The sequence below is a fragment of the Palaemon carinicauda genome, chromosome 27 (assembly GCF_036898095.1).
Source record: "Palaemon carinicauda isolate YSFRI2023 chromosome 27, ASM3689809v2, whole genome shotgun sequence".
In the NCBI taxonomy this organism is placed as follows: domain Eukaryota; kingdom Metazoa; phylum Arthropoda; class Malacostraca; order Decapoda; family Palaemonidae; genus Palaemon; species Palaemon carinicauda.
The window spans coordinates 74634912-74658496 of NC_090751.1; the positions used below are offsets into that span (position 1 = coordinate 74634912).

Here is a 23585-nt window from a genome sequence, read left to right on the forward strand (position 1 = left end):
TAACAAGCTCTTTTAAAAACTGTATTTCTGTTTCTCTCTAAACGTAGCATTAACATGTTCTTTAAATAAAATCTCTCTCTCTCTCTCTCGTTCTTCTTCGCTGTTAGTGTTAGAGACGTCTATTATTTTTTTTCCGAGAGAGAGAGAGAGAGAGAGAGAGAGAGAGAGAGAGAGAGAGAGAGAGAGAGAGAGAGAGAGATTAAACAAATATGTGTTTACAGTACACATGATTTTTAACAGCGTCAACGAGTTGAAAAACAATTAAATGTAACTAAGAAAGTAATAATAGCTAATCTGAATTCCTTTATTAACTAAAACAAATATTGATACAAACACACTCGTGTGCGTATGCACAAACACACACACACACAGGTGCAAGAATTGCTACGCAGTAAGAGACAGATGGTTGGGGAGGAGGTAGAGATGGTGACTGCGATAACGTACCGTAACTCGTCGCTGAAAGTGATGAAAATTAAAAATCAAAAGAAAAAAAATTAAAAAAATATGAAATATAAAAAATAAAAAATAAATAAGCTAAGTTAGATTAAAGTTTCCGTAGTGTAAGTTACGGTACGTTATTGCAGTCACCATCTCTACCTCCTCGCCGATCGTGTCTCCTCCTGCGTGTGTGTGTGTTTGCACATACGCACACGAGTGTGTTTGTATCAATATTTGTTTTAGTTAATAAAGGAATTCAGATTCGCTGATATTGCTTTTTTAGTTACATTTAATTGTCTTTCAACTCGTTAACGCTGTTAAAAATCATATGTACACAACACATTTTTGTTTAATCTCTCTCTCTCTCTCTCTCTCTCTCTCTCTCTCTCTCTCTCTCTCTCTCTCTCTCTCTCTCTCTCTCTCTTTTTCAGAAAAAATTAATAGTCTAACACTAACAGTGAAGAAGAACAGAGAGAGAGAGAGAGAGAGAGAGAGAGAGAGAGAGAGAGAGAGAGAGAGAGAGTATTTATTTAAAGAACATGTTAACACCCTGTCTACCTTCTCGCCGATCGTCCGTCTCCTCCTGGCGTAGCAAATCCTACACCTGCGTTGGCCTGTCTCTAAGGTAAAGTGACAATAAAACACATTTTTTTCATTTATTATTTCTTTATAATTATCTTTTTTACATGCTTCTTTCATTTTATGCAGTTATGTTATTGTTATGTGTAATTATATGTAGTAATTTATTGAGGAGTTAATATAGGTTTTTGGGGTGTGGAACGAATTACAGTATACAAATTACAGTGTATTCTTATGGGAATATTTGCTCCAACATACGATTGTTTTAACATACGAAGCAGTTTCTGGAACGAATTAAGATCGTATGTAGAGGTACCACTGTATATGAAGTGTTGTATTTTGATCATTTAATAAATTAACATGATAATCTGAAAAAGAAGCGTTTAATTAGAGCAAACATTAAAAATACAGTAAAAAAAATGTGGAACCTTACCTTTAGAGCGAGGGGATGTCCAAGACCGAAGTGCGGGGCAGTAGAGGAGGATGAAAACGGCGGAAAACATTTACAAGTGGCAGAAAACGTAAACACTTAACTTTACAAAACAGAATTATAAATGACAAAAAACATTAACACTTAATTTTAGGAAACGCATCTACAAATGGCAGAAAATATTAACACTTAGCTTGACGATAAACTTAATATACAATTTCTTTTTTATATCCTTTTACTATTTTTTTTTTTTACTTTACGTTTTGTATTTTCTAAATTTACTTACATTACACATTTTCTTCATCATTGCCACTTTTCTTTCGTTTCTTAGCTGGCACTTGGTCTGCTTCTACCAAAGGTCTCTTACTAAAATATTCATCCAAAGAAGCTTGTTCCTGCCTGCTTCTTTGAATTTTCCTGAAATGATTCAGGCAAACTTCATTACAGTACTCAAGCGTATGACCTGTGAGAATGTTTTCTGGGTGTCTCTTTTCTATGAGAGTCACCATTTTACAGTAGCCATCTAGATTCTAGACCCTCTTTAATTTCTGCTGTTGTCAGTGGGTCATTCTCCTCCCCCTGCTGTACCCTTCCTGAACGACGTTCACTCGCATGGCCTCAAACTCCTTCAGGTCATCCGTCGTAAGTTCCTCTTGGTGCTCCTCGATAAGCGCATCAATGCGGCCTCATCAACTTCCAGACTCATGGACTTACCGAGTGTAACGATCTCAGCAACTTCAGATTGAGCAACAGGTTCAGGATTGTCAACATTTTCGGAATCATCTTCAGTTTGGTCTGTGTCGAAGCCCTCAGAATCTCGCGTGGAGACGGCATCAGGCCACAGCTTCACCCAAGCAGAGTTCAAGGTGCGCCTCGAAACCTCCTGCCAAGCTTGATCAATGATTTTGAGGCATATGACAATATCAAAATGCTCCTTCCAAAATTAACAAAGGGTGAGGTTTGTGCTCTCAATAATTTCGAAACATCTCTTGAAGAGATATTTTGTATAAAGTTTCTTGAAGTTTGAAATCACTTGCTGGTCAATGGGCTGGATTAGACGGGTGGTGTTCGGTGGAATATAGAGAATCTTAATGAAGGAATATTGTGCTACAATATCTTCATGGAGGGAAGGACGGTGAGCAGGGGCATTATCCAGCACCAGCAGGCATTTCAAAGGGGGGTGCTTCTCTTTATTATTATTATTACTAGCCAAGCTACAACACTAGTTGGAAAAGCAAGATGCTTTAAGCCCAAGGGCTCCAATAAGGAAAAATAGCCCAGTGAGGAAAGGAAATAAATAAATGATCAGAAAAAATTAACAATAAATCATTCTAAAATCAGTAACAACGCCTCAACAGATATGTCATATATAAACTATTGACATCAAAAAATGGATTTTGAGCGAAGCGAAAAATCTATTTTTAGGGGTAGTACTGTAGGTCAAAATGTCGACGGACAAAATGTCGAGAGACAAAATGTCGAAAGGACAAAATGTCGTAAGGACGAAATGTCGAAAGGACAAAATACCGATCTCTCTCTCTCTCTCTCCCTCAAAAGTTGGTACGTAGTAAAATTTTAAATGATTATTTTTACATCTCTGTTCTCTATCTCCCTCTCTCTCTCTCTCTCTCTTCCTAAGAAGGAATAGAGGAAGATTCTAATAACTGCCGAATCCTATACTACCGACACCAAAATACCGATACCCAAACAGACGACTATTAAGAAAACAACCATTTGCCATGCTCTAATGAATAAATTTAGTTAGTTTTCCCCCTTCGTCTCACTAACAACTTCCTTTCCATAGCAAGAAGTTTATAAAACTTCCTTTGAAGTTTTTTTTTTTTATTTATATTGGGTAAAAGCATTCTAAGAAATGGAAATAATCAAAAGCAACAAGAAAGGCAGAAAGCTTTTGTACGGTGGTTACATTTACGTGGCTGATATGCAAAAAGAAGAAAAAATATATTGGAGATCTGAAAAAAAAGGATACTGTAGTGGAAGACTAATTAGTATAGGTAGTGAAATATCCTCTTTGACTCAAGAACATTGCCATCCTCCCGATATGGTGAGAAAAGACGTTCTCAAGGTTAAGGAAGAGTTGAAAGAAAATGCAAGAAAGACGGAGGAAATTACTTCGGTTGTAATAAACAAATGTACAGATAATATTCCATTGGAAGTAGCAGGCGCTCTACCGAAGAAAGAAACTCTTGCAAGAACAGTAAGAAGAGTCCGTAACTCTGGAACTAATGAAGATTTGACAGTTACGTCGAGGTGAAAAATTTTTACAATTTAGCAGTAAAGAAGTCAATATTTACTCAACATTAAGAAATATTCAGCTTCTTAAAACAAAAAAGAGTTGGTTTTGTGATGGAACTTTCGATTGTGCTCCAATGGGAAAACAACTTTACACAATACATGCTATGATGCAAGAAAACAAGACTCTTCTTCTCATTTATTGTATTACAACCCACAAAAATGAGAATACCTATGATATAATATTCAGCTGGCTTAAAAGTCATGATTTACATCTGGATTCAGTATCAGTAGACTTTGAACAGTCAGCCATAAATAGCGTGAGAAAATTTTTTCCAGATAATGAAATCTACGGGTGTTTCTTTCACTTTGCACAGTGCCTATGGCGAAGAATACAGTGAACCCTCGTTTATCGCGGTAGATAGGTTCCAGACGCGGGCGCGATAGGTGAAAATCCGCGAAGTAGTGACATCATATTTACCTATTTATTTAACATGTATATTCGGACTTTTAAAACCTTCCCTTGTACGTAGTACTGTTAACAAACCACCCTTTAATGTACAGAACACTTAATGCATGTACTACAGCACCCTAAACTAAAACAGGCACAAATATTAAAGGCGATTTTATATCATGCGTTTCCTAAACACCTAAAAAGCACGATAAAAAATGGCAACCAATGTTTTGTTTACGTTCATCTCTGATCATAATGAAGAAACAAACTCATTTAGTGTACACATATATGTATAGGTTAGTTTTTGCATCGATTATATTGATTATACAGTACTGTATGTTGATTTTTTTATTACCAATGTTTTAGTTTACGTATTTTTCTTAGGACTTCCAAATGAAATCTTTTTCTTTATGACGCCGCCTGAAACGACGGCGTGTACGCTCAGTAAACAACCACGCTCAGAACAAACAAGGCATTTAACGCGCATGATGATAGTGATAAATAATGATACAGTACATACAGTATTTACAGTAAAAGCATTTACAAAATATGTTACCTTACAAACATAAATTATACAGTATTGTACGTAGCAAAGCAGGAAAACAATTTACGGAGAGAGAGAGAGAGAGAGAGAGAGAGAGAGAGAGAGAGAGAGAGAGAGAGAGAGAGAGAGAGAGAGATATTGTTTTACGTACGTAAATGTAAATTTTAAACAAAAAAAATATGATAGGTTACAACATGTAGACTTTTAAAACCTTCCCTTTAACTTAATGCATACAGTACGTACATTACTAAACTATAAAACAGGCAGTAAGAATATTAAAGTAAAAAATAAAGATTGTTACTGTACTCACCACGAAAGAAGTTGAAGAAAAACTTGAATGGTGATGGCGATGAATTTGCTGCACAGTAGAAATGATGATGATGAAGCTGATGATGTGTTCTACTGTGCAGTCAATGATAGTATTTTACGTCTCTTCAGACGGAGGTGTCTTTTCCTGGGACACCTCTTCAACTTCTTCAATTTCTTCCGAAGGCGTACTAGCAGGAGGAACTGGCTCTTTTTTGCGAGGCTGGAAAAACATTGTGATCGGAAGTTGCTGCCGCTGCTTCTTTTTTCGCTCTAAGAGCATCCTGTAGGGAGTCATGATGTCATCGACCTTGTTGGAGAATTGCATAGACCGAACCATATCCTCGTCCCACTCTTGTAACATTTCTTTCGCCTCCTTGATATGGTTGCAGAACTTGGCAAGCCGTTCTAATGTTAAGCCCGTTTCTTCGACATTTTCTTGGGTCTCTTCCTGGGTATCACTCTCTTCCTCACTTGCCGATTTCGTCAGGTCTTCGAGGTCTGCGTCAGTTAGGGGCTGGGAATGGCAGTCCAACAACTCGTCGACGTCTTCAGTCGTCATGTCGCCAAACCCGTCACCTCCAATTATGGCAGCCAACTGCACAGATTTCCGTATTGCAGAGTGTTGGATTTCCGACGGAGTAAATCCCTTGTCGTCGTAAACAATATCGGGCCACAACTTCTTCCAGCTCGCATTCACGGTTGCAGGTTTCATCTCTTGAAGTGCCTTCTGAATATTCTGCAGGCACGTGGCTATGGTGTACTGCCGCCAGTACGCCTTCAAGTTGAAATCTTCATCCTCGTCATCTTGGGCAGCATCCACACACGCAACGAGGTCCGCCAAGGTATTCTTCGTGTAGAGGGCCTTGAACGCCCTGATAACCCCCTGGTCCATCGGTTGAATTAATGACGTGGTGTTGGGTGGCAGGAACTCAACCTGAATGCCCTCATGCGACAGGTCAGTTGCGTGTCCACCAGCGTTATCCATAAGTAGAAGGATCTTGAATGGCAAGCCCTTCTCTACGAGATATTTGCTGACTTGCGGGATAAAACACTGGTGGAACCAGTTGGAGGTCAGCATCTTCGTAATCCATGCTTTTTGATTATGCATCCAGTACACGGGAAGGAGATTCTTATTTTTATTTTTCAAAGCGCGAGGATTTTTCAACTTATAAATAAGCCCCGGCTTTAACAAAAATCCAGCAGCATTGCCACACATCACGAGGGTAACGCGATCCTTGAATGCCTTAAAGCCAGAGGCTTTGGCTTCCTCTTTGAACAGGAAAGTTCGCGACGGCATTCTCTTCCAAAACAAGCCAGTCTCATCCATATTAAAGACTTGTTCCGGCTTGTATCCACCTTCGGCGATAATATTCTTGAACGTCTGGTTCACGTAAGTTTCAGCAGCGGCAGTGTCAGCGGAAGCAGACTCCCCATGCAGGGAAACGCTTTTCAGGGCGAAGCGTTTCTGAAACTTCGCGAACCATCCTTTGCTTGCGGAAAAACGTTTCTGAGGCTGGGAATCAGTGGATGTCCCTGGTTGAGGATCATCTGCATCATCATCATCTTCAGCATGGTTGCCGTCGTCGTCTTTAGGTTCCTTTGCAGCAAAATTCTCATATAAACTCAAAGCCTTTGTTTGGATGGTGTTCGTATCCAACGCTATGTTCTTCTTCCGGCAGTCGGCAATCCACACAGCTAAAGCACCTTCCATGCGTACAATCGTTTTATTACGCGTTGTAACGACTCGCTTCGCTGATCTGCTAAAGGTGATTGCAGCCGTCTTTCTAATGTTCGCCTCGTCCTTTTTGATATAGCGAACGGTGGATTCGTTGATGCCAAAATGGCGCGCCGCGGACGCCTAACTTCTACCATCTTTTAACATGTCGAGAAGCGTAACCTTCTCAGCTATCGTCATCATCCTTCGGTGGCGTTTAGGCTCACTACCAGCCTTAAGAGAAGCAGAACGCTTGGGAGCCATTACAGTAGGATTTACGAACAGTACTGTAACAAAAAGTTCAACTTAAAAAGGTCGCACACAGCACAGATTAAACTTCACAAACTTAAGAACGTCTACTCAGCGATACGCGGTAACAGAGAGTGAACGATCCAGCCCCGCGAGAACTTTGATGCTGCGGGTAGAAGATGCGGGCAAAACACCAATCACAGGCTAGATAACAAAACTTGAGTTCTGATTCGTCATCTATCAGCGCTTGAACCAATCACAACCCGTCTTACAGTACTATGATGCGTTGGTTACCTACTCATAGAAGATGCCCCGCGCATACTGAACGTACGTAGATTAAGTACAATACCGTAATAATAATAAATAATGATAATAATACTGTACAGTAATAATAATAATAATAATGATAATAATAATAACAATAATAATTTTATTAACAACAACAACAATAATAATAATAATAACAATAATAATAAAAATTTACGTACGCTATTTTACGCCTCTCTCTCTCTCTCTCTCTCTCTCTCTCTCTCTCTCTCTCTCTCGTACGCTTATTCGAAATGTGATTTTTGCAACAAAGAATATTATTGGATGCAGTACTGTACTACGTACGTATACATACAAAAGATTCATGGAAAAGAAGCACATCCATTACAGTACACACCATTCTAATATGGTATGACTGCATCTGATTTGCGTTTCATGTTCGATTTAATTTTACTACGTACTGAATTATCGTATGATCACATTCTCTTTTCGTGTTTTATTTCTTTCTGTGCTGAATTATATATCATATGTAATGCAATGAACAATCAGTAAGAGCAGATATTACTAATTACAGTATTAATGGAATTACAGGTAACAAAATATCGTATTTGGGGGTCTTCAGATTTCGCGGTATTTTCGAATTTTCCGGAAAATCCGCGATATGTATATATATATGGGTTATGGAAAAACCCCGCGAAGTGGTGAATCCGCGATTGTCGAACCGCGAAGTAGCGAGGGTTCACTGTACAAGGATTGGGTTTGCAAAGTTGGTACGCAGATGCTGGAAATGCTATGATCATAAAACAACTACAGGCACTTTCATTTGTGCCTCCAGATGACGTGTATGATTGTTTTAATACTTTCATAGAAACTCTATACGAAGAAACTGATAGTATTTTAGACGAATTTTTGCAATACTTTGAGATGACGTGGATGGGTATTATTCAGCGGGGAAGAAGGAGGAGGCCAACGTTTGAAGTTTCCTTATGGTCAGTATACGAAAGAATCTCAAATGATCTACCTCGAACAAACAACATGCTAGAGGGATGGCACAGTGCATTTAAGAGAAGGGTAACGATTATCCACCCAACAGAAGATAAACTGATTCGAAAACTACGTTCGGAGCAAGCATCAACGGAGATGGCTCTAGAGCAAGTTTTTCAAGGAAACTCTATTGGAAGGAGGAACAAGAAACTCGCTCAAGTAAACGACCGGTTGAAAAAAATTGTTGACAGTTATAGCAGTGAAAATGTACTCGAGTACTTGCAGGCAATAGCACACAATTTGTAATTTTATGTTTGTTCTCAAAATTAAATTTTTAGTCAATTTTGTAACCATATTTACTGTATACAACATTTTATAATTTTATGGTGCTTTGAGTAAATGTTAGAATTTTTTTTTTTCAATACTTCCTTATTATATTCATATCATAATTCTCTATCCATGAATGATGTATACAAATATGAATATATTACTAATGAAAGAATCACTGATATACACCTTTCGACATTTTGTCTTTTCGACATTTTGTCTCTCGACATTTTGTCCGTCGACATTTTGTCTGCATACCATTTTTGGGTGATATGGCCATGTCGTCCTGATAGAAGTTCTTATAAGTAGCTTCCTAAGGGATATATGTACATTCCCAGAGAATTTTACCTTTAGGTATCCAAAATTCTAACTCCTGGCGCGAATATCCTTAAATTTCTCTCAAGGATATCGCAAAATATCAGAGGACGTAGTATTGACACGTCACTTAGCAATCTGCACCCCTAATAGCATTAACGCTTCGAGGGGGATGTGGCAGAATAGAATGGGAGCCGTATCAAGGGTACCCTAGTTCTCATACTATTGAGTATCACAACAGCGCCATATCCAATATGGTGAACATTCCTTGTAGCATTGAGCATAGTGCTACAGATACAGTACTTCGGGAGGGATACTGTGAAGGTCTTTTCTGTTTAAAAAAGAAGGGTGGGTCCATCAGGACGCCATGGCCTTCTCACCCAAAAATAGATTTTTCGCTTCGCTCAAAATCCGTTTTTTTGGGCTCAAGCCATGTTGTCCTGATGGAAGCGTACCAGAGCATTAATGTATCTGTGGATTTTCATAAGAGCCTTAACCTTGAGACAACATTTCTATGGTCATTTGGACCAATTGAGACAAATGACGTTACCGTTATCTATCATCATCACTAATCATAAGCAATGTTGGAGCTTCCTGCCAACCTACATGGAAGAGTCATTCTAAACAGTCGAAAAGGGGCCCAAGGTTAGCATATATTGTATGAAGAAACATAAGTATACACTAAATATACAAACAGTCTCATAGTTTGTATATGTCTCTTATATATATTGTTTACGAGCATACAACTACATGAAGAATACTTACTTTAGTAAGTCAAAGAACTCTGGCATTTTACACATGCAATTGTCGGGCGAATTAGGATGCAATACATTCTAATAGATATTTATTCCTAATAAACGACTAAATGAATTAACCAGTAAAACGAATGTACCATGATAACGAAATTATACACGTAACATATACAGAAATTACATTTCTTTCATGAAAGGGAAAGAAATGATGAGTGCCACTCAGATTGAAGAAAATTTTTATAATAAAACTTCTCTTCGCAAATTCTGTACCGGTTACATTCTATCAACACTGTGTACTACGTACACATGGCACTAGTGCTATCTGTACAAGTCACCACCTGGGATCTTGAACAGAGATAGTGTCACCATGGTAACACTCATAAAAAGGAGGTCACACCAAAAGTGATGACCCCTTCTCCCTTTAATTGACAGTCCCAGTCAATTAGCTCTTCATCGCAGACTTAGACTGCAGGTTTAAAAATTCTACCCGCTGCCACCACATAATGCTTCAGTCCATGGACCTGCTTATTTTAGTGTTTGTCGAACACTCTGGATGATTCCCATCCAAAATATGAGTGAGGAAGTTCGAGGTCCCAATTAATAAACTGTCTATGACAGTAATTAGTGGGCAAGTTTTAATACGCTACCTGCTGCTACTACATAGTACTTAAATTCATGGACCTGTTTCGCATAGTGTTCGTAAAACACTCTGGATGATTTCCATCCGGTGAATGAACGAAGACGCTCAAAGTCCATATACTGAAAGAAGTTCAGTGATGAAGCAATTTTTCTCGGATCATGACCTGCGGGAGTACCGTCAGGATCTGCTCTACGAATAAAGTAGGTGAGCTTCGCCCTCAGTTGTTTTAGGGATAAGTTTGATCCAGAGGTTTCTCCTTTAAAGAGCTGTCCTCCCCTGAAGTCTGAAGTTCTACGAAGATAGACCTTTACACACTCTAAAGGACATAGAGAGACATCTTCCTTCAGAGGGCAGATTCTCCAGGGACCCCACCTCTCAGTGGGTAGCTCGTTCTTAGCGAGAAAGGTTGGATCAGGAAAGAGGTTCAGTTCTCCCACTTCTGTGAACTGAATGTGGCCCTCGTCTCTAGATAAGGCCACTATTTCACTAACTCTAGCCCCTGAGGCTATAGCGAACAGAAAAATAACTTTTTGAGTTAGATCCTTAAGGGAACAATCTTCATTGTTCATAGATGAGGCATAATGTAGGACCTTATCCAAAGACCATGAAATGGGCTTTGGTGGTGGTGCAGGCCTAAGCCTTGCACATGCCTTCGGAATCTTATTAAAGATTTCATTCGATAGATCTACTTGAAAGGCATATAAAAGAGGTCTAGTCAAGGCTGATTTGCACGAAGTTATCGTGTTGGTCGCCACGCCTTGATTATGAAGGTGGACAAAGAAGGACAGACAGAAGTTCATCGAAATTTCTTACGGTCCTTTTGCTTTAACAAAAGCAACCCACTTTTTCCAAGAAGACTCATATTGTCTTCTCGTTGACTTAGTTTTATATTCTTCTAAGAATTCTATATTGCCATACGAGATCCCAAATCTTTTCCTTACTGCTAGGGCAAGGAAATCATGAAATGAAGGGTTCGGGTTCTCCGTGATAAATCGAAAGCAATCGGCTTCTGAACCCTCTGATATAGTCCTGGGTTCAGAACTAGGGCCAGCCTCAGCTTCAGTTCCTTCACTAAAGAGGACAGATTGCTCTTGGGCTACCTGGGAGCCAATAGAGCTACTCCACTTTGGAAGGATCTCAGCATGTTGAGGACCTTCAGCAGGCGATTGGATGGGATGAATCAGGATATCAGAGTCAATCCCTTCTATACCAGAGACATGATATCTGTTAATTCCACTAAAGGGTCCTCGTATGGGGCTATATCTCGAGGTAGTTTCTTGAAGACGCTCGTGATGAAGAGGTCGATTTGCAGTTCTGGGACTTGATGATCCCATTTGGGAGAGAATAGGTCTGCGTCTGAGGACCATTCCAACTCTATCGGCTTGAGCCGAAATAAAGCATCCACTGTCACATTGTGAATCGGTTGTATATGAACTGCTGACAGGTGCCATCCCTTTAGGTAAGGGATGGTTAACGTCACCTATACCGTATGAGACATTTTTAGCATTGTCGATTGCGACATCTCATTATCGCTTCGGTGTCCCAGATCAGTCGAAGGAAGTCTGATCTGCGTGGAGAGAGCTTCCCCACTCATGACAGGACCAACATAGTCTTGGGACTTTCGGACTTTAACCTTTGTTAGAGAAGCGATTAAAGAAGGACCTATATTGGTCTTTTTAGATCTCTTCAAGCGTTTGATGCGTATCTTCTCCAGACTCTTGACGCATCTTTAAGCTGTGCTCTTAGCACTGGGTGTCACGTCCGTGTGTGTGTGTTTTTATACGCTGTTACATTACAGGTATTACTCGACTTACGACCAAGATAGGGACCAAGAGATGAGTCGTAAGTCGAGTTGGCCGTATGTCGAACTAAAAAAGTGAAGTTTCCGTAGATTTATTTTGATACGTTATGATTCGGCAATCATCTGGATCATATTTTGTCAATATTTTCTTACTGTCTATCATTATTCCATTTTCTTGTTTCATAGGATATCATATGCTCTATAAATACATTATTGTATTCTATTCATCAATTTTGGAAGCATTTTACAATCGAGTACTGAAAATTTGGTTTACCTTTGGTTATGATCAGCTGATCTGAAAGTGCCGCTACCTACCGTATCAAAATATGGCGTACATACGTATGGCATATTTTTTTATCATTTCTTAACTTATTAGAAATATCTTCATGATGAATATTACATCAACGCCAATATGTTACAGGAAATCAGTTTCCATACAGTTCGTCTAATCATTAGGTATAATGCGAAAATGTTGTAGCTCTTTCTGTGTGTGTGTGTGAGCTCGCTCTCGCAATAGCATACGGGTATTTCATTTTTAAAGCTTCATACAGTATTGTAGTTCAATATTAAGCCTTTATATTTCATTAAACATTACTGTGTTTAATTGTGGTCTATTAAAGAACGTTTATATTTTATTTTTCAATTTCTTGAGCATATCAATAATCAACAAATACTTTTAATTTACTTTCGGTTGGCATCAGCTGATCTCAAGGTCACGCTGCCGTATTACTATCATGAGCACATATATATAGTGCGAATAACACTGATTTATATAATTTTCCAGACATTCGAAATTTCTTCATAATGCATATTACATCAGCGCCAATATGTTATAGAGTATCACATTTTCCATACAGTTCGTTTATAGACCTTATTATTAGTTATAAAAGGAATACGCTCTCTCTCTCTCTCTCTCTGTATTTTGTTTTTAATTCAGTTGTATCTTCATATTTTTTTTTGAAAATTATTAAGAAATTCTATATATCATTATTCGATGTTTCGATTATGGGAATAGTAACGCATCGGAAGGAAATCACTTGATTTGCCTCTCGCCTTCCGCCAGAAATATGACTTTTTTTCTTAAATTTACGGTAAGTTGTACTAATCTTATAACTAATGATACAGACCACTAAAACACTTGATATCGTTACTGGGTGTTTCGATGATGGGAATGCTGTAATAAGATTACTCGGTAACAATGAAAGGAAATCATTCGGTTTGTCAGCGCGCTTCCGCCAGATACATGACGTCACAAGACACGTGACATACAGTAAACTCTACGAAGAAAGACTTGCAAAATATGTAAATTCATTTTCTTTGTTTCTCGCAAGAAATGAAAAGAAAATACTAACTTAACAAAAGTATTTCATTTTTATAATGTAAAAGGACATATATTATTTTCAAGAAAATATTTTCCCTATTAGTATATTTTCTTTAGATCAACATCGATCCATTATCAGAGATTAAAAAAGTAGCGTACAGTCAAATTTACGCTACGTAGAACTCATGACAACCGATACAGACCCTCAAAATACTTTGTATCGTTATTTAATATTTCGATAATGGAAATACTAATATTAATCGTTAGCCTATTGGAAGGAAATCACTGTACAGTATTGCCCGGAAGCTTTCCGCCGTGATGTGACGTCACCAGACATAATATGAACTCGACAGATATTAAAACTTTTCTTAATGTATTTTTAAATGAAAATAAATACTGAATATTGAACAATAAAAGAAAATAATAATTTACCAAGATAAATCAGTTTATATGTATACAAGAAAATAGATTATTTTCAAGGAAATATTCGTCCTACTTCCGATAAACTTGTGACGTCATCACCCAGAAAAAATGGTCGTAAAGTCGAATAGTCGTATGTCGCATAGGTCGTAAGTCGAGCAATACCTGTATTTATTTTTATTTCAGTATATTATCAGTGTTCAATACCTGTATTTATTTTTATTTCAGTATATTATCAGTGTTGGAGCTCATCTTTCTGTTCAGTGACCCCCCTCCCCTTTAGTAATTGTTAACTATTGAACAACCTGTAGTCACTTGAGTGTATAGAGTGGATTCTTGGGGTGCTTGCAACATAGTAATACCTTCTCTCCTATATTTATGTGTTGATTGGTGTTTATAATTTTTTTTGTGACCGTGGTAGGATATTTGTGGGTATTGGTGTTCAGTGTATTGGTTTGTTTTTTTGGTATATTTTTTTTATATTTGTGGGCAATTAATTCACCATGACTGATTTGAATATCCCGGAGCTCTTGAGTGGAGAGGGGTGGCAGGAAAGGTTGGCAGACTTGAATAAGCCTGATTTAGAGTATGTAGCAGAATTTTTTGAAATTGAAAATCCCGAGTCTGTTAGGAAGGGCTTGTTGCTTCTAAATGTTTATGAAAATGTTAAAGCGATGAAGGCGAAGCTAAACCAGAGACTAGGCAGGGGGAGGAAATGGTGTCAGTAGAAATTTTAGATAGGCAGATTCATTTGAAAAAAAAATGGAAATAGATCTCCAAAGGATGAAGGCTGAGGAAAGAGAGAGAGAGAGAGACGGCACGAACCTGCTATGCAAGCATTGAGTAATAGGGGTTCTTCTTCTTCTCAACGTAATGTGTCTGCAATGCCTTGTATTAATCTATCTGAGGCTCTCAAGTTAGTCCCAATTTTTCAGGAAGTCAATGTGGCCGAGTTTTTTGTTTCTTTTGAGAGGATAGCCTCAAGGTTGGAGTGGCCAAGGGAGTATTGGACTACTCTTATTCAGAGTAAGTTGCTAGGTAAGGCCCAGAAAGTTTACGTTTCATTGGACGAAGATGTCCTCAGATTATGATTCTGTGAAGGCCATAGTTTTAAAGGCTTACGAGTTGGTACCGGAAGCTTACCGACAACGCTTCCGTAATTTACGTAAGGAAAGAGGGCAGACTTTTGTAGAGTTCGCCAGGGCTAAAGAACAATTTTCTGGCGATTGGTTAAAGTCTAAGGAGGTGACGGACTTTGAGAACTTAAAAGAATTGTTTTTGGTTGAGGAGTTTAAAAGGTCCGTGCCTAATGAGGTGAAGGTACATCTCGAAGAGTTAAAATTAGAAACTTTGCAGGAGGTGGCTATTGCAAGTGATGAGTATCTCCTCTCTCATAGAAATGTGATAGGGGAGGTACCCAGAAATGAGAAGTCTGGTTGGGTGAGAGTTAACGGGAATAGTAACCAGAACACTTATAACAGGCCTAATGACAATTATGGTTCTCGTACTACTCCTGTTAACAGTTATAATATGCAGACCACAAACAACCCAGGGAAGTTGAGAAGTTTGACTTGTTTCTTCTGTCATAAGAAGGGACACGTCAAGAGCATGTGTTTTGCTTTTAAAAAGTCGCAAGGGACCGAAAGACGTCCGGTAATGGCCATTCATAGGAATGAGAATGAGTCAGTGGCTGAGAATTCTAATAATCAATGACTAGGCAATAAGTCACTGGTTCCTTTTCAGGAATTTTTGTCTAATGGTTTTGTTCGCTCTGGGAATTCGACTGAGCAAAGAAAAGTTATAATTTTGCGTGACACTGGGGCTGCTCAGTCTTTAATTCTCAGAGAATCTTTACCAATTGATTTAGAATGTACAAATAAGGAATATGTTTTGCTAAGTGGTTTTCCAGATACGGTCAGGTCTTACCCGGTTGAGAGTGTTTATTTATCATGCCCGTCTTTTTCAGGTTATTTGAAACTGGGTATTATTGATAAATTTCCAATTAAAGATGTGGATTTGGTGTTAGGGAATGATGTTGCCCTAATAAATAAAACTTTCCCAATTGTGTTAAATTCCAATAATGAGATATCTGCAGTCACTCGATCGAAGGCTAGTAGTGTTGAGTCGGTAGTTGATGTTGATTTGAGTAGTTTAGATCGTAGTGATAGCTTAGTTGTAGATAGTGGTGTGTTGGATAATAAACTTAATTGGACTACCAAGGAACTTATTACAGCACAAAAAGCAGATTCTAAAGACCTGCCAATTGAGTCTGGGGAAATTACTGATTTGACTGTCCCTCGATTTAAGATAATTAATAATATTTTCTACAGAGTAAGTAGACCTTATAATGCCATCAACACAGGTTGTGAAATTGTTAAGCAGATTATGGTTCCTTTTGTTTATCGAAAGGAGTTAAAGACATTGGCTCATGAAAATGGTTTGGCTAGTCATTTTGGTATTTTTAAAACCACTCGTAAATTGTGTGAAATTTATTTTTGGCCTAAGATGAAAAATAATGTTAAAAAATTTGTAAATAGTTGTGATGCATGTCAAAAGGTCGGGCAGCCTAATCAACCAATTCCAAAGGCACCATTACATCCTATTCCTGTTGTTTCTGAACCGTTCAGGGAAGTGATTATTGACGTGGTTGGTCCTCTGCCGGAAACTCGTAGTGGCAATCAGTATATTTTAACAATTATGGATAGGATGTCTCGATATCCTGAGGCAATACCTCTGCGAAATGTAAAAACTGTTAAAATTGTTGAAGTGTTAATTGAACTTTTCACTAGGTTCGGTATGCCTTAAGTAATTCAGTCCGATTGTGGGTCTAATTTTATGAGTAAATTATTTAGGGAGAAGATGGCAGAGTTGAAAATTACACATGTGACTTCTTCCCCGTACCACCCTGAAAGTCAAGATGTTTTGGAACGATTTCATCAAACCATGAAATCTATGATAAAAAAATATTGTTTGGTTAATGGTTCCGAATGGGATAAGGAACTACCTTATTTATCATTTGCATTTCGGTCAATGCAGAGTCAATCTTTAGGATTTTCACCTTTCAGCCTTATTTTTGGTCATTGTGTGCGTGGTAAACTGGATGTGGTTCGTGAATCTTGGGAGGGGGACGCCCCTGATATAAATTTATTACATTATGTTAGTAATTTGAGTGAAAAATTAACGAAGGGTTGGAAGTTTGCTGGTGAAAATTTATTGTGTAGCCAAAAGAAAATGAAATACTTTTGTGACAGAAATACTAAGGAGCGTAATTTTGTAGTAGGTGATAATGTGTTGGTATTGCTTCCCATTTCAGGAAACCCTTTAAAAGCTGCATTTTCAGGACCGTGGAAAATTTTAAAGAAATTAAGTGATGTTAATTATTTAGTTGAAACTCCTGAAAGGAGGAGACCCTACCAGCTGTGTCACATAAATATGTTAAAAGCTTATAAAGGTCGTGAAAAAGTTATTCCCGTGACATTAATTGGTAATACTACAAAGTGTAATGGTATTAATTCTTTTTCTTTTCCAGATGTGAGTAATTTTGATGATGATTGTTTTGATGGTGCCGAATGGCCTAATGATAATGAACATTCTTTAGAAAATTTTTCAGAAATGGTTTCACATTTAAATTTTGCAGAACAAGGATCTTTGAAAAAGTTAGTTTTTAGTTATAAGGATTTATTTTCGGATGTTCCCGGACAGACCACTGTCCTGGAACATGATGTAGATGTGGGTAACGCAACTCCGGTAAAACAATCCCCTTACAGGTTAAATCCATTTAAAAATGATGTTGTGGATAAAGAGGTTGATTATATGTTACGACACGGGCTGATTGAACCCAGCAACAGTCCGTGGTCTTCACCTGTTGTTTTGGTAAAGAAGCAGGATGGTCAATTCAGGCTTTGTTTTGATTACCGCAAAGTCAACGAGGTCACAAAGCCTGATAGTTATCCTTTACCCAGGATAGAGGACTATTGACAGGATAGGGAGTTCGAAGTATATACTGTAACTAAATTTGATTTGTTAAAGGGGTATTGGCAAGTTCCGCTGTCCAAACGGGCATGGGAGTTGTCAGCATTTGTAACGCAGCGAGGACTCTATCAATGTAAAGTAATGCCTTTTGGCATGAAGAATGCTGCTGCAACCTTTCAAAGGTTGATGAATACTTTGGTTCAAGGTTTAGAGGGGTGTGTTGTTTATATCGATGATATTGTAATTTATAGTGATGACTGGGACACCCATCTTAAACGTATTAAGGCCTTATTTCAGGTACTTGGGAAAGCTGGTTTGGTTATAAACCTCAAAAAGAGTGAGTTTGCCAAAGCAAAGGTTGTGTATTTGGGTCACGAAGTAGGATTTGGGAAAGTGGCTCCAAAACAGGCAAACGTAGACTCTATTAGGAATATTGAAATACCAAGGTGTCTCAGGGATGTCAGAAAATTCCTTGGGTTAGTAGGGTATTATCGCAGATTTGTTAAGAATTTTTCTGATATCGCTGAGCCCCTGACTAATTTATTACGTAAGAATGTGACTTTTGTATGGACTAATGATGCCCAAAATGCCTTTGAAAAATTAAAGCAGGTCCTAATGAATTTCCCTATATTGAAAGCCCCTGATTTTGACGTCCCTTTTTCACTTGCTACTGATGCGAGTGATGTTGGGGTTGGAGCAGTTTTGTTGCAGGAAGATGCTCATGGAGTATCTCATCCTGTTGCCTATTTTTCTAAAAAAAATTATCCCCGACACAACGGAAATATTCGACCGTAGAGAAAGAGACTTTGGGTTTAATTTTAGCTGTAAACCATTTTCGAGTGTATTTATCCTCTACAGGGTCTCCGATTAAAATATTAACGGATCATAATCCGTTGGTTTTCTTGAACAGGTTTAAGAATAAAAATCAACGGTTGATGCGTTGGAGCCTCTTGCTTCAGGAATGGAATTTTAGCTTTTCACACATTCCAGGCAAAAGTAATGTTGTCGCTGATGCACTGTCACGCATCAGTGATTGATTTGGGATTAAGTAATTAAGATTAAGATGTTAAATGTCTTGATTTGCAGGTTTTTCTTCGGTGTCGTCTTTGATTAAGAGTGGTTAATGGGACTTTTGATTTCTGTTTACTTTGGTGTGTATTGTTGGTGGAGGTTAATTTTAAGGTGTTACCATTGTCTTGTGTATGTCCATTAATGATGTGTGAATTTAAGGCCCAAACCCGTCTAATATGAGGACGCTCTCTGGAGTGAGAAGAGGCATTTTTGGAAAGTGTTGTGAAGGGTCACAATATTGAGTGTTGCAAATCATATAATGTCATGTCCCTGTTTTTTTTGTTTATCTTTACATAACTTAGACGGGTCATGGGCTCACGGGTCTGTAGCACAACACAGCCGCTTTTTAGGTGCTACAGGCTGGTGTATGAGTGGTACCCTAGACTGAGTTAAGGTTAATCTATTAAGGTTTTTGTCCTTATTTTTGTTTAACTGATATTTGTGTTTTTAGAATAATTTAACCAAGTCACAGACTCATGAGTCGGTAGCACAGCACGGCCGTTTTATAGGCGCTACAGGCTGGTGTATGAGTGGTGACCTTGGTTGAGGTAATAACCACATCGTGGTCGATTTATATTTTTGTTGTCGGTTGTGTAGGTTTAGTCTAATAATAGGTTAGTCTTGTAAATATTTCTGCTCTGCTAACCTGTGCCCACCGCTCCACTTGAGAATTTATGGGGATATTACTATATTTGCTTCGTATGTTGATCCTGATGTTAATTTTGGCGTAGTCAATAAGTTATTTTCTTGTATTAGCTTCAAGTCTTAGTATTAAGGTTAAGATTTGATATCTATTGACAGTATTGAAAGTGGTACAATTTTTTTTTTGCCACTATCTCTAATCTATGCGGCAATGTGATATAGTAATTTTAATCACTTTTTGAGTTTTTGACAGTTGACTGTAATTTTGCTTATTGTCCCTGTTTTATTTCATGTAGATTGAATTAATATGTTTGCTTTTGAAGTTAGCATTTTTATGTATTTCTTTAAATTTTGAGTTGAGTTCAATACTTTGCAGAAAAATTTCCTTGTGGAAAATTTTTTTTTGTTGGGTGAGGTGGTGTTAGTATGTGTTACATTTAACGTAAATTAATTTTGTTTTGATCAAGTCACTTTGGCAGTAATTATTTCTTTTGGAACGTAATGACCCTGTTTCCTCCTCCCCGACTTTTCTGACTTATTGTATAGTTTTAATTACAATGAGCTTGTTTAATTTCACGGGTGGTGTTGGAGGTGACTTGGGCGCTGAGCGTCCAGGAGGAGACAGTTGTTTCTGGACCTTTAAGAAGGGGAGTGCTCGACTGACTGAGTCTGATAATCAAGATTTGCCTTTCTACACTTTATGTTGTTGTCTTCCTTTGGAAGCTTTATGGATTATTCAACCTCGCCCTTGGTTCAGTGATTTTGCCAAGGGGACCTCTCTGCCAACTGGTAAGGTGTGGTGTCTTTTTGGACCTCCGTTTCCGTTGATTGTCTCGCGACGTAAAAGTGAATGATTACCTGTCTGACGGCGGCGTCCATGGATTGTCTGGCGCTGTGTATATTAATCCCCTCGACCTGTGATTTGAAGGCTGTGCTTTCCACTTCCATTGTTTAAAGCTCATTTAAGGGAAGCAATTTATTTTTGTTAATCATTTAGTGTGTAAAATAAGTTAGGTTATTCTGACTTTTCGACATTCTATTACTTTCGGGGTCCTCTTTTTAAAGTGTAATTGTATAGTCTGTCTTAATTTGGTGTAAGAGTGTTGGTTATTCTATGTTTTCAATGTGTGTTTGGATTTGGTTTATTTAATGTATTTTGTAAGAGGCTCAGTGGTCATTTCCTTCTAAAAAGTTTGTAATAAATATACAAGTTTTATTTTCAGCTTTTTATATCCTCCTTGATTCCATCTCTGTACACTCTGATGCGGCCATTCCACCTATTGTGGACTTGGTCGTTAGTGACTTTATTTTGTGTTTAAGAGACTTTTGTATGTTTGATGAGTTTGGCCCATAACAATATATATCAATAAATAGATGTATCTTGTGATTCTATTTCAGGGGAAATTTTGCTAATTTTGTACATGTCTTGTGTGTATTGATTATTTAGTTAAGTAGGTAGGATTAAGGTTTATTCAAGTTAATTATCCCATTCATGTTTATGATTGTTTCTTGTTAGACTTAAGGTATAGTCTTTGGGGCCCGCTCTAGTTGAGCACATAATCTTGATGTTTAGTGATTAAGTTTTTAGTATTTATTTTTGCATGGAATTAAGTTTGTTCCTGTAGGATTAAGTATTTCCTTGTACATTTTCATGTACGTTCATTTAAGTCTTTGAGATGACTTGGTACAAGGTTATTTTAGTTTTAAGGTCTTAGTCTTAAGGTATAAATTTATTGTTATTAAACTTTGTTAATTTTCTTGGTGTTTGACTGTTGCCTCCCCATTCTCTGTACTTGCATATTTACCGCCAACTATCTCACTTAATATCCAACAAAGAATCTGGGTCACGGCCTACCCAAATCGGGTTGTGACACTGGGTCTGACACTATTGTGAACTGGAGAGAGCTCAGGACTCCTTGTTAACGTCTTGGGAATCTGACTGATTACCCGAGTCTCTTGACCGAGCTTACAATCTCCTTTTATATTCCTATGGAAAAGGAGAGTTGGTGTGACTACAGACTTCAATGATTTTACAGCCATTGAAACCTTTGAGCTGGAGGGAATTGAGACTTCTTGAGGCTTGTCTTGCATCCGCGATGTTCCAGGAACCGGTTCATCTCTTTGGATTTTCATAGACCAGCCACTTCGGGTGCTGCCCACCCCAACTTCTCGTCCAGGTACATTGTTGCCTGAACCATTTCTAGACTTGGTTATTGCATGAATAAGTCTGCCAATCCTATGAAGACATTTAGGACTGTGTTTAGTCCGACACATATCTTTCCTAGGATATACGTTACCTTCTGTAACTTGAATCCTAGATAGGAGGGGATGGGGTGATTGGTTGGAAGTTGCCAAGGGACAATTTTCAGGTCTGACAAGACCACAAACACCCCTTTTTGACACAGGGTCCAAATGTTCAGAGGGATCAACATTTTGAACTCGCTGTTTTATTTGAACTTGTTGAGTGGCTACAAGTCCAGAATGACTCTGAGATTTCTTGAGTCCTTCTCGTGAACACCAAACAGCCTTCCCTGGAATACGATGGATTATTGTTTCCTTACCACATATATGCTCTAGAGCTCTTAGGCATACTCTTCCAAGAGGGTTTTGGATTGTAGGAGTTAAGGAAATGATGGTGGAGACATTTCTACTTCCCATCGTAGTCCCATCTTGATTAGGCCTTGGACCCAAGGATCGAAGGTCCAACGATCCTGAAGGCACCTCCCTCCTACCAGAAGCATCTCTATCCTTCGAATGATCAGTAGGATTAAATTTTTGACCACCTGCCTGTGGCATCGCAGTCGTTGCAGCCATGGGATGTTGTTGAACGGCCCAAAGTATATTTCCGGACTTTCTTGTCTTCCTTTTAGGTTGGGGACTCACAACCATAGAAGACTTTCTCTTTAAAAGGATGCCCCACTTTTGGAAAAGACCTATGTTCTCCGTGGTGGCATTCTTAATTACTTCCCTAACTACCTCATCTGGGAAGAGGTCTTTACCCCAGATGTTGGAAGATATCAGCTTCCTTATCTCATGTTTCAGTGTTGCGGCCGCAAACACAAACTCCCTACATGCTCTCCTAGCCTTCATAAAGGCATAAAACGGATTTTGAGCGAAGCGAAAAATCAATTTTTGGGTGAGATAGCCATGTCGTCCTGATGGAGGGTTCCTTCAGTAGCTTCCTAAGGGTATATATGACTACAGTAGATATTCACAGAATTCTAACTTCTGGCGCGAGTACCATCAAGGTTTCCCTTTAGGATATCGTATAATAACAGGGGACGTATACTTGACACGCCACATAACTATCTGCACCCCACATAGCGTTTACGCTTCGAGGGGGAAGTTGGTGGCAAGATATGGGAGGAGCCGTTACAAAGTTCTCCTCCTCCGTTACTGTTATGGCACTCGGATGACGTCATAAACGACGCCATCTTGGCTGACGTCATAACCGCCCGCGTCCTCCATTCCTTCTGGTGTCGAGGCCAGCCCCCATGATACAGTAAGATTGGGAGGGGGCCTGCCAATGCCTAAATAGAGAAAAGGGCGGGTCCATCAGGACGACATGGCTATCTCACCCAAAAGAAGATTTTTTGCTTCGCTCAAAATCCGTTTTTTGGGCTCAGGCCATGTCGTCCTGATGGAAGTGTACCAGAGAATTAATGTATCGTGGATTTTTCCCCTTAGTAGTGCCTTCGACTTCTAGACAATTTTCCTTTGGTCTAATGACCCCAGAGACCTTATGACATTACCGGTATATGTCACCCCAGATAAACATGTACTATGTTACCGCTTCCTGCCCCCACCCCCCCAACCCCCCTGCAGGGATGAGTCCTATTGGACTTAAGGAAAGTCTCGAAGTTACTTGATAAAGAAACTCACCCAGCATCAGGAAGTACCTGCCGGTCCCAGAGCGAGGTAGAAGATAATGTAAGTATAACGAGTTGGAACAAATTACCTTAGTCTAGATGAGTTTGGTTAAATGAATGAACAATAGTAGAGTGATTCCTCTGGATACGAAAGTTTCTGCTTACGAAAAATTCAGGGTACGAAAAGCGATACGAAGATTTTTATGCTCTAGTATACGAAAAAATTTTCAGGAT

At 38.6% G+C, this 23585-nt stretch overlaps 1 protein-coding gene across 1 annotated transcript in view; it reads right to left on the reverse strand.

Annotated features, from left to right (window-relative positions):
- The window catches only part of Sap-r (Saposin-related), a 1093325-nt gene that overhangs the window by 269114 nt on the left and 800626 nt on the right, over window positions 1-23585 (reverse strand). The gene's annotated exons all lie outside the window — the stretch shown is intronic.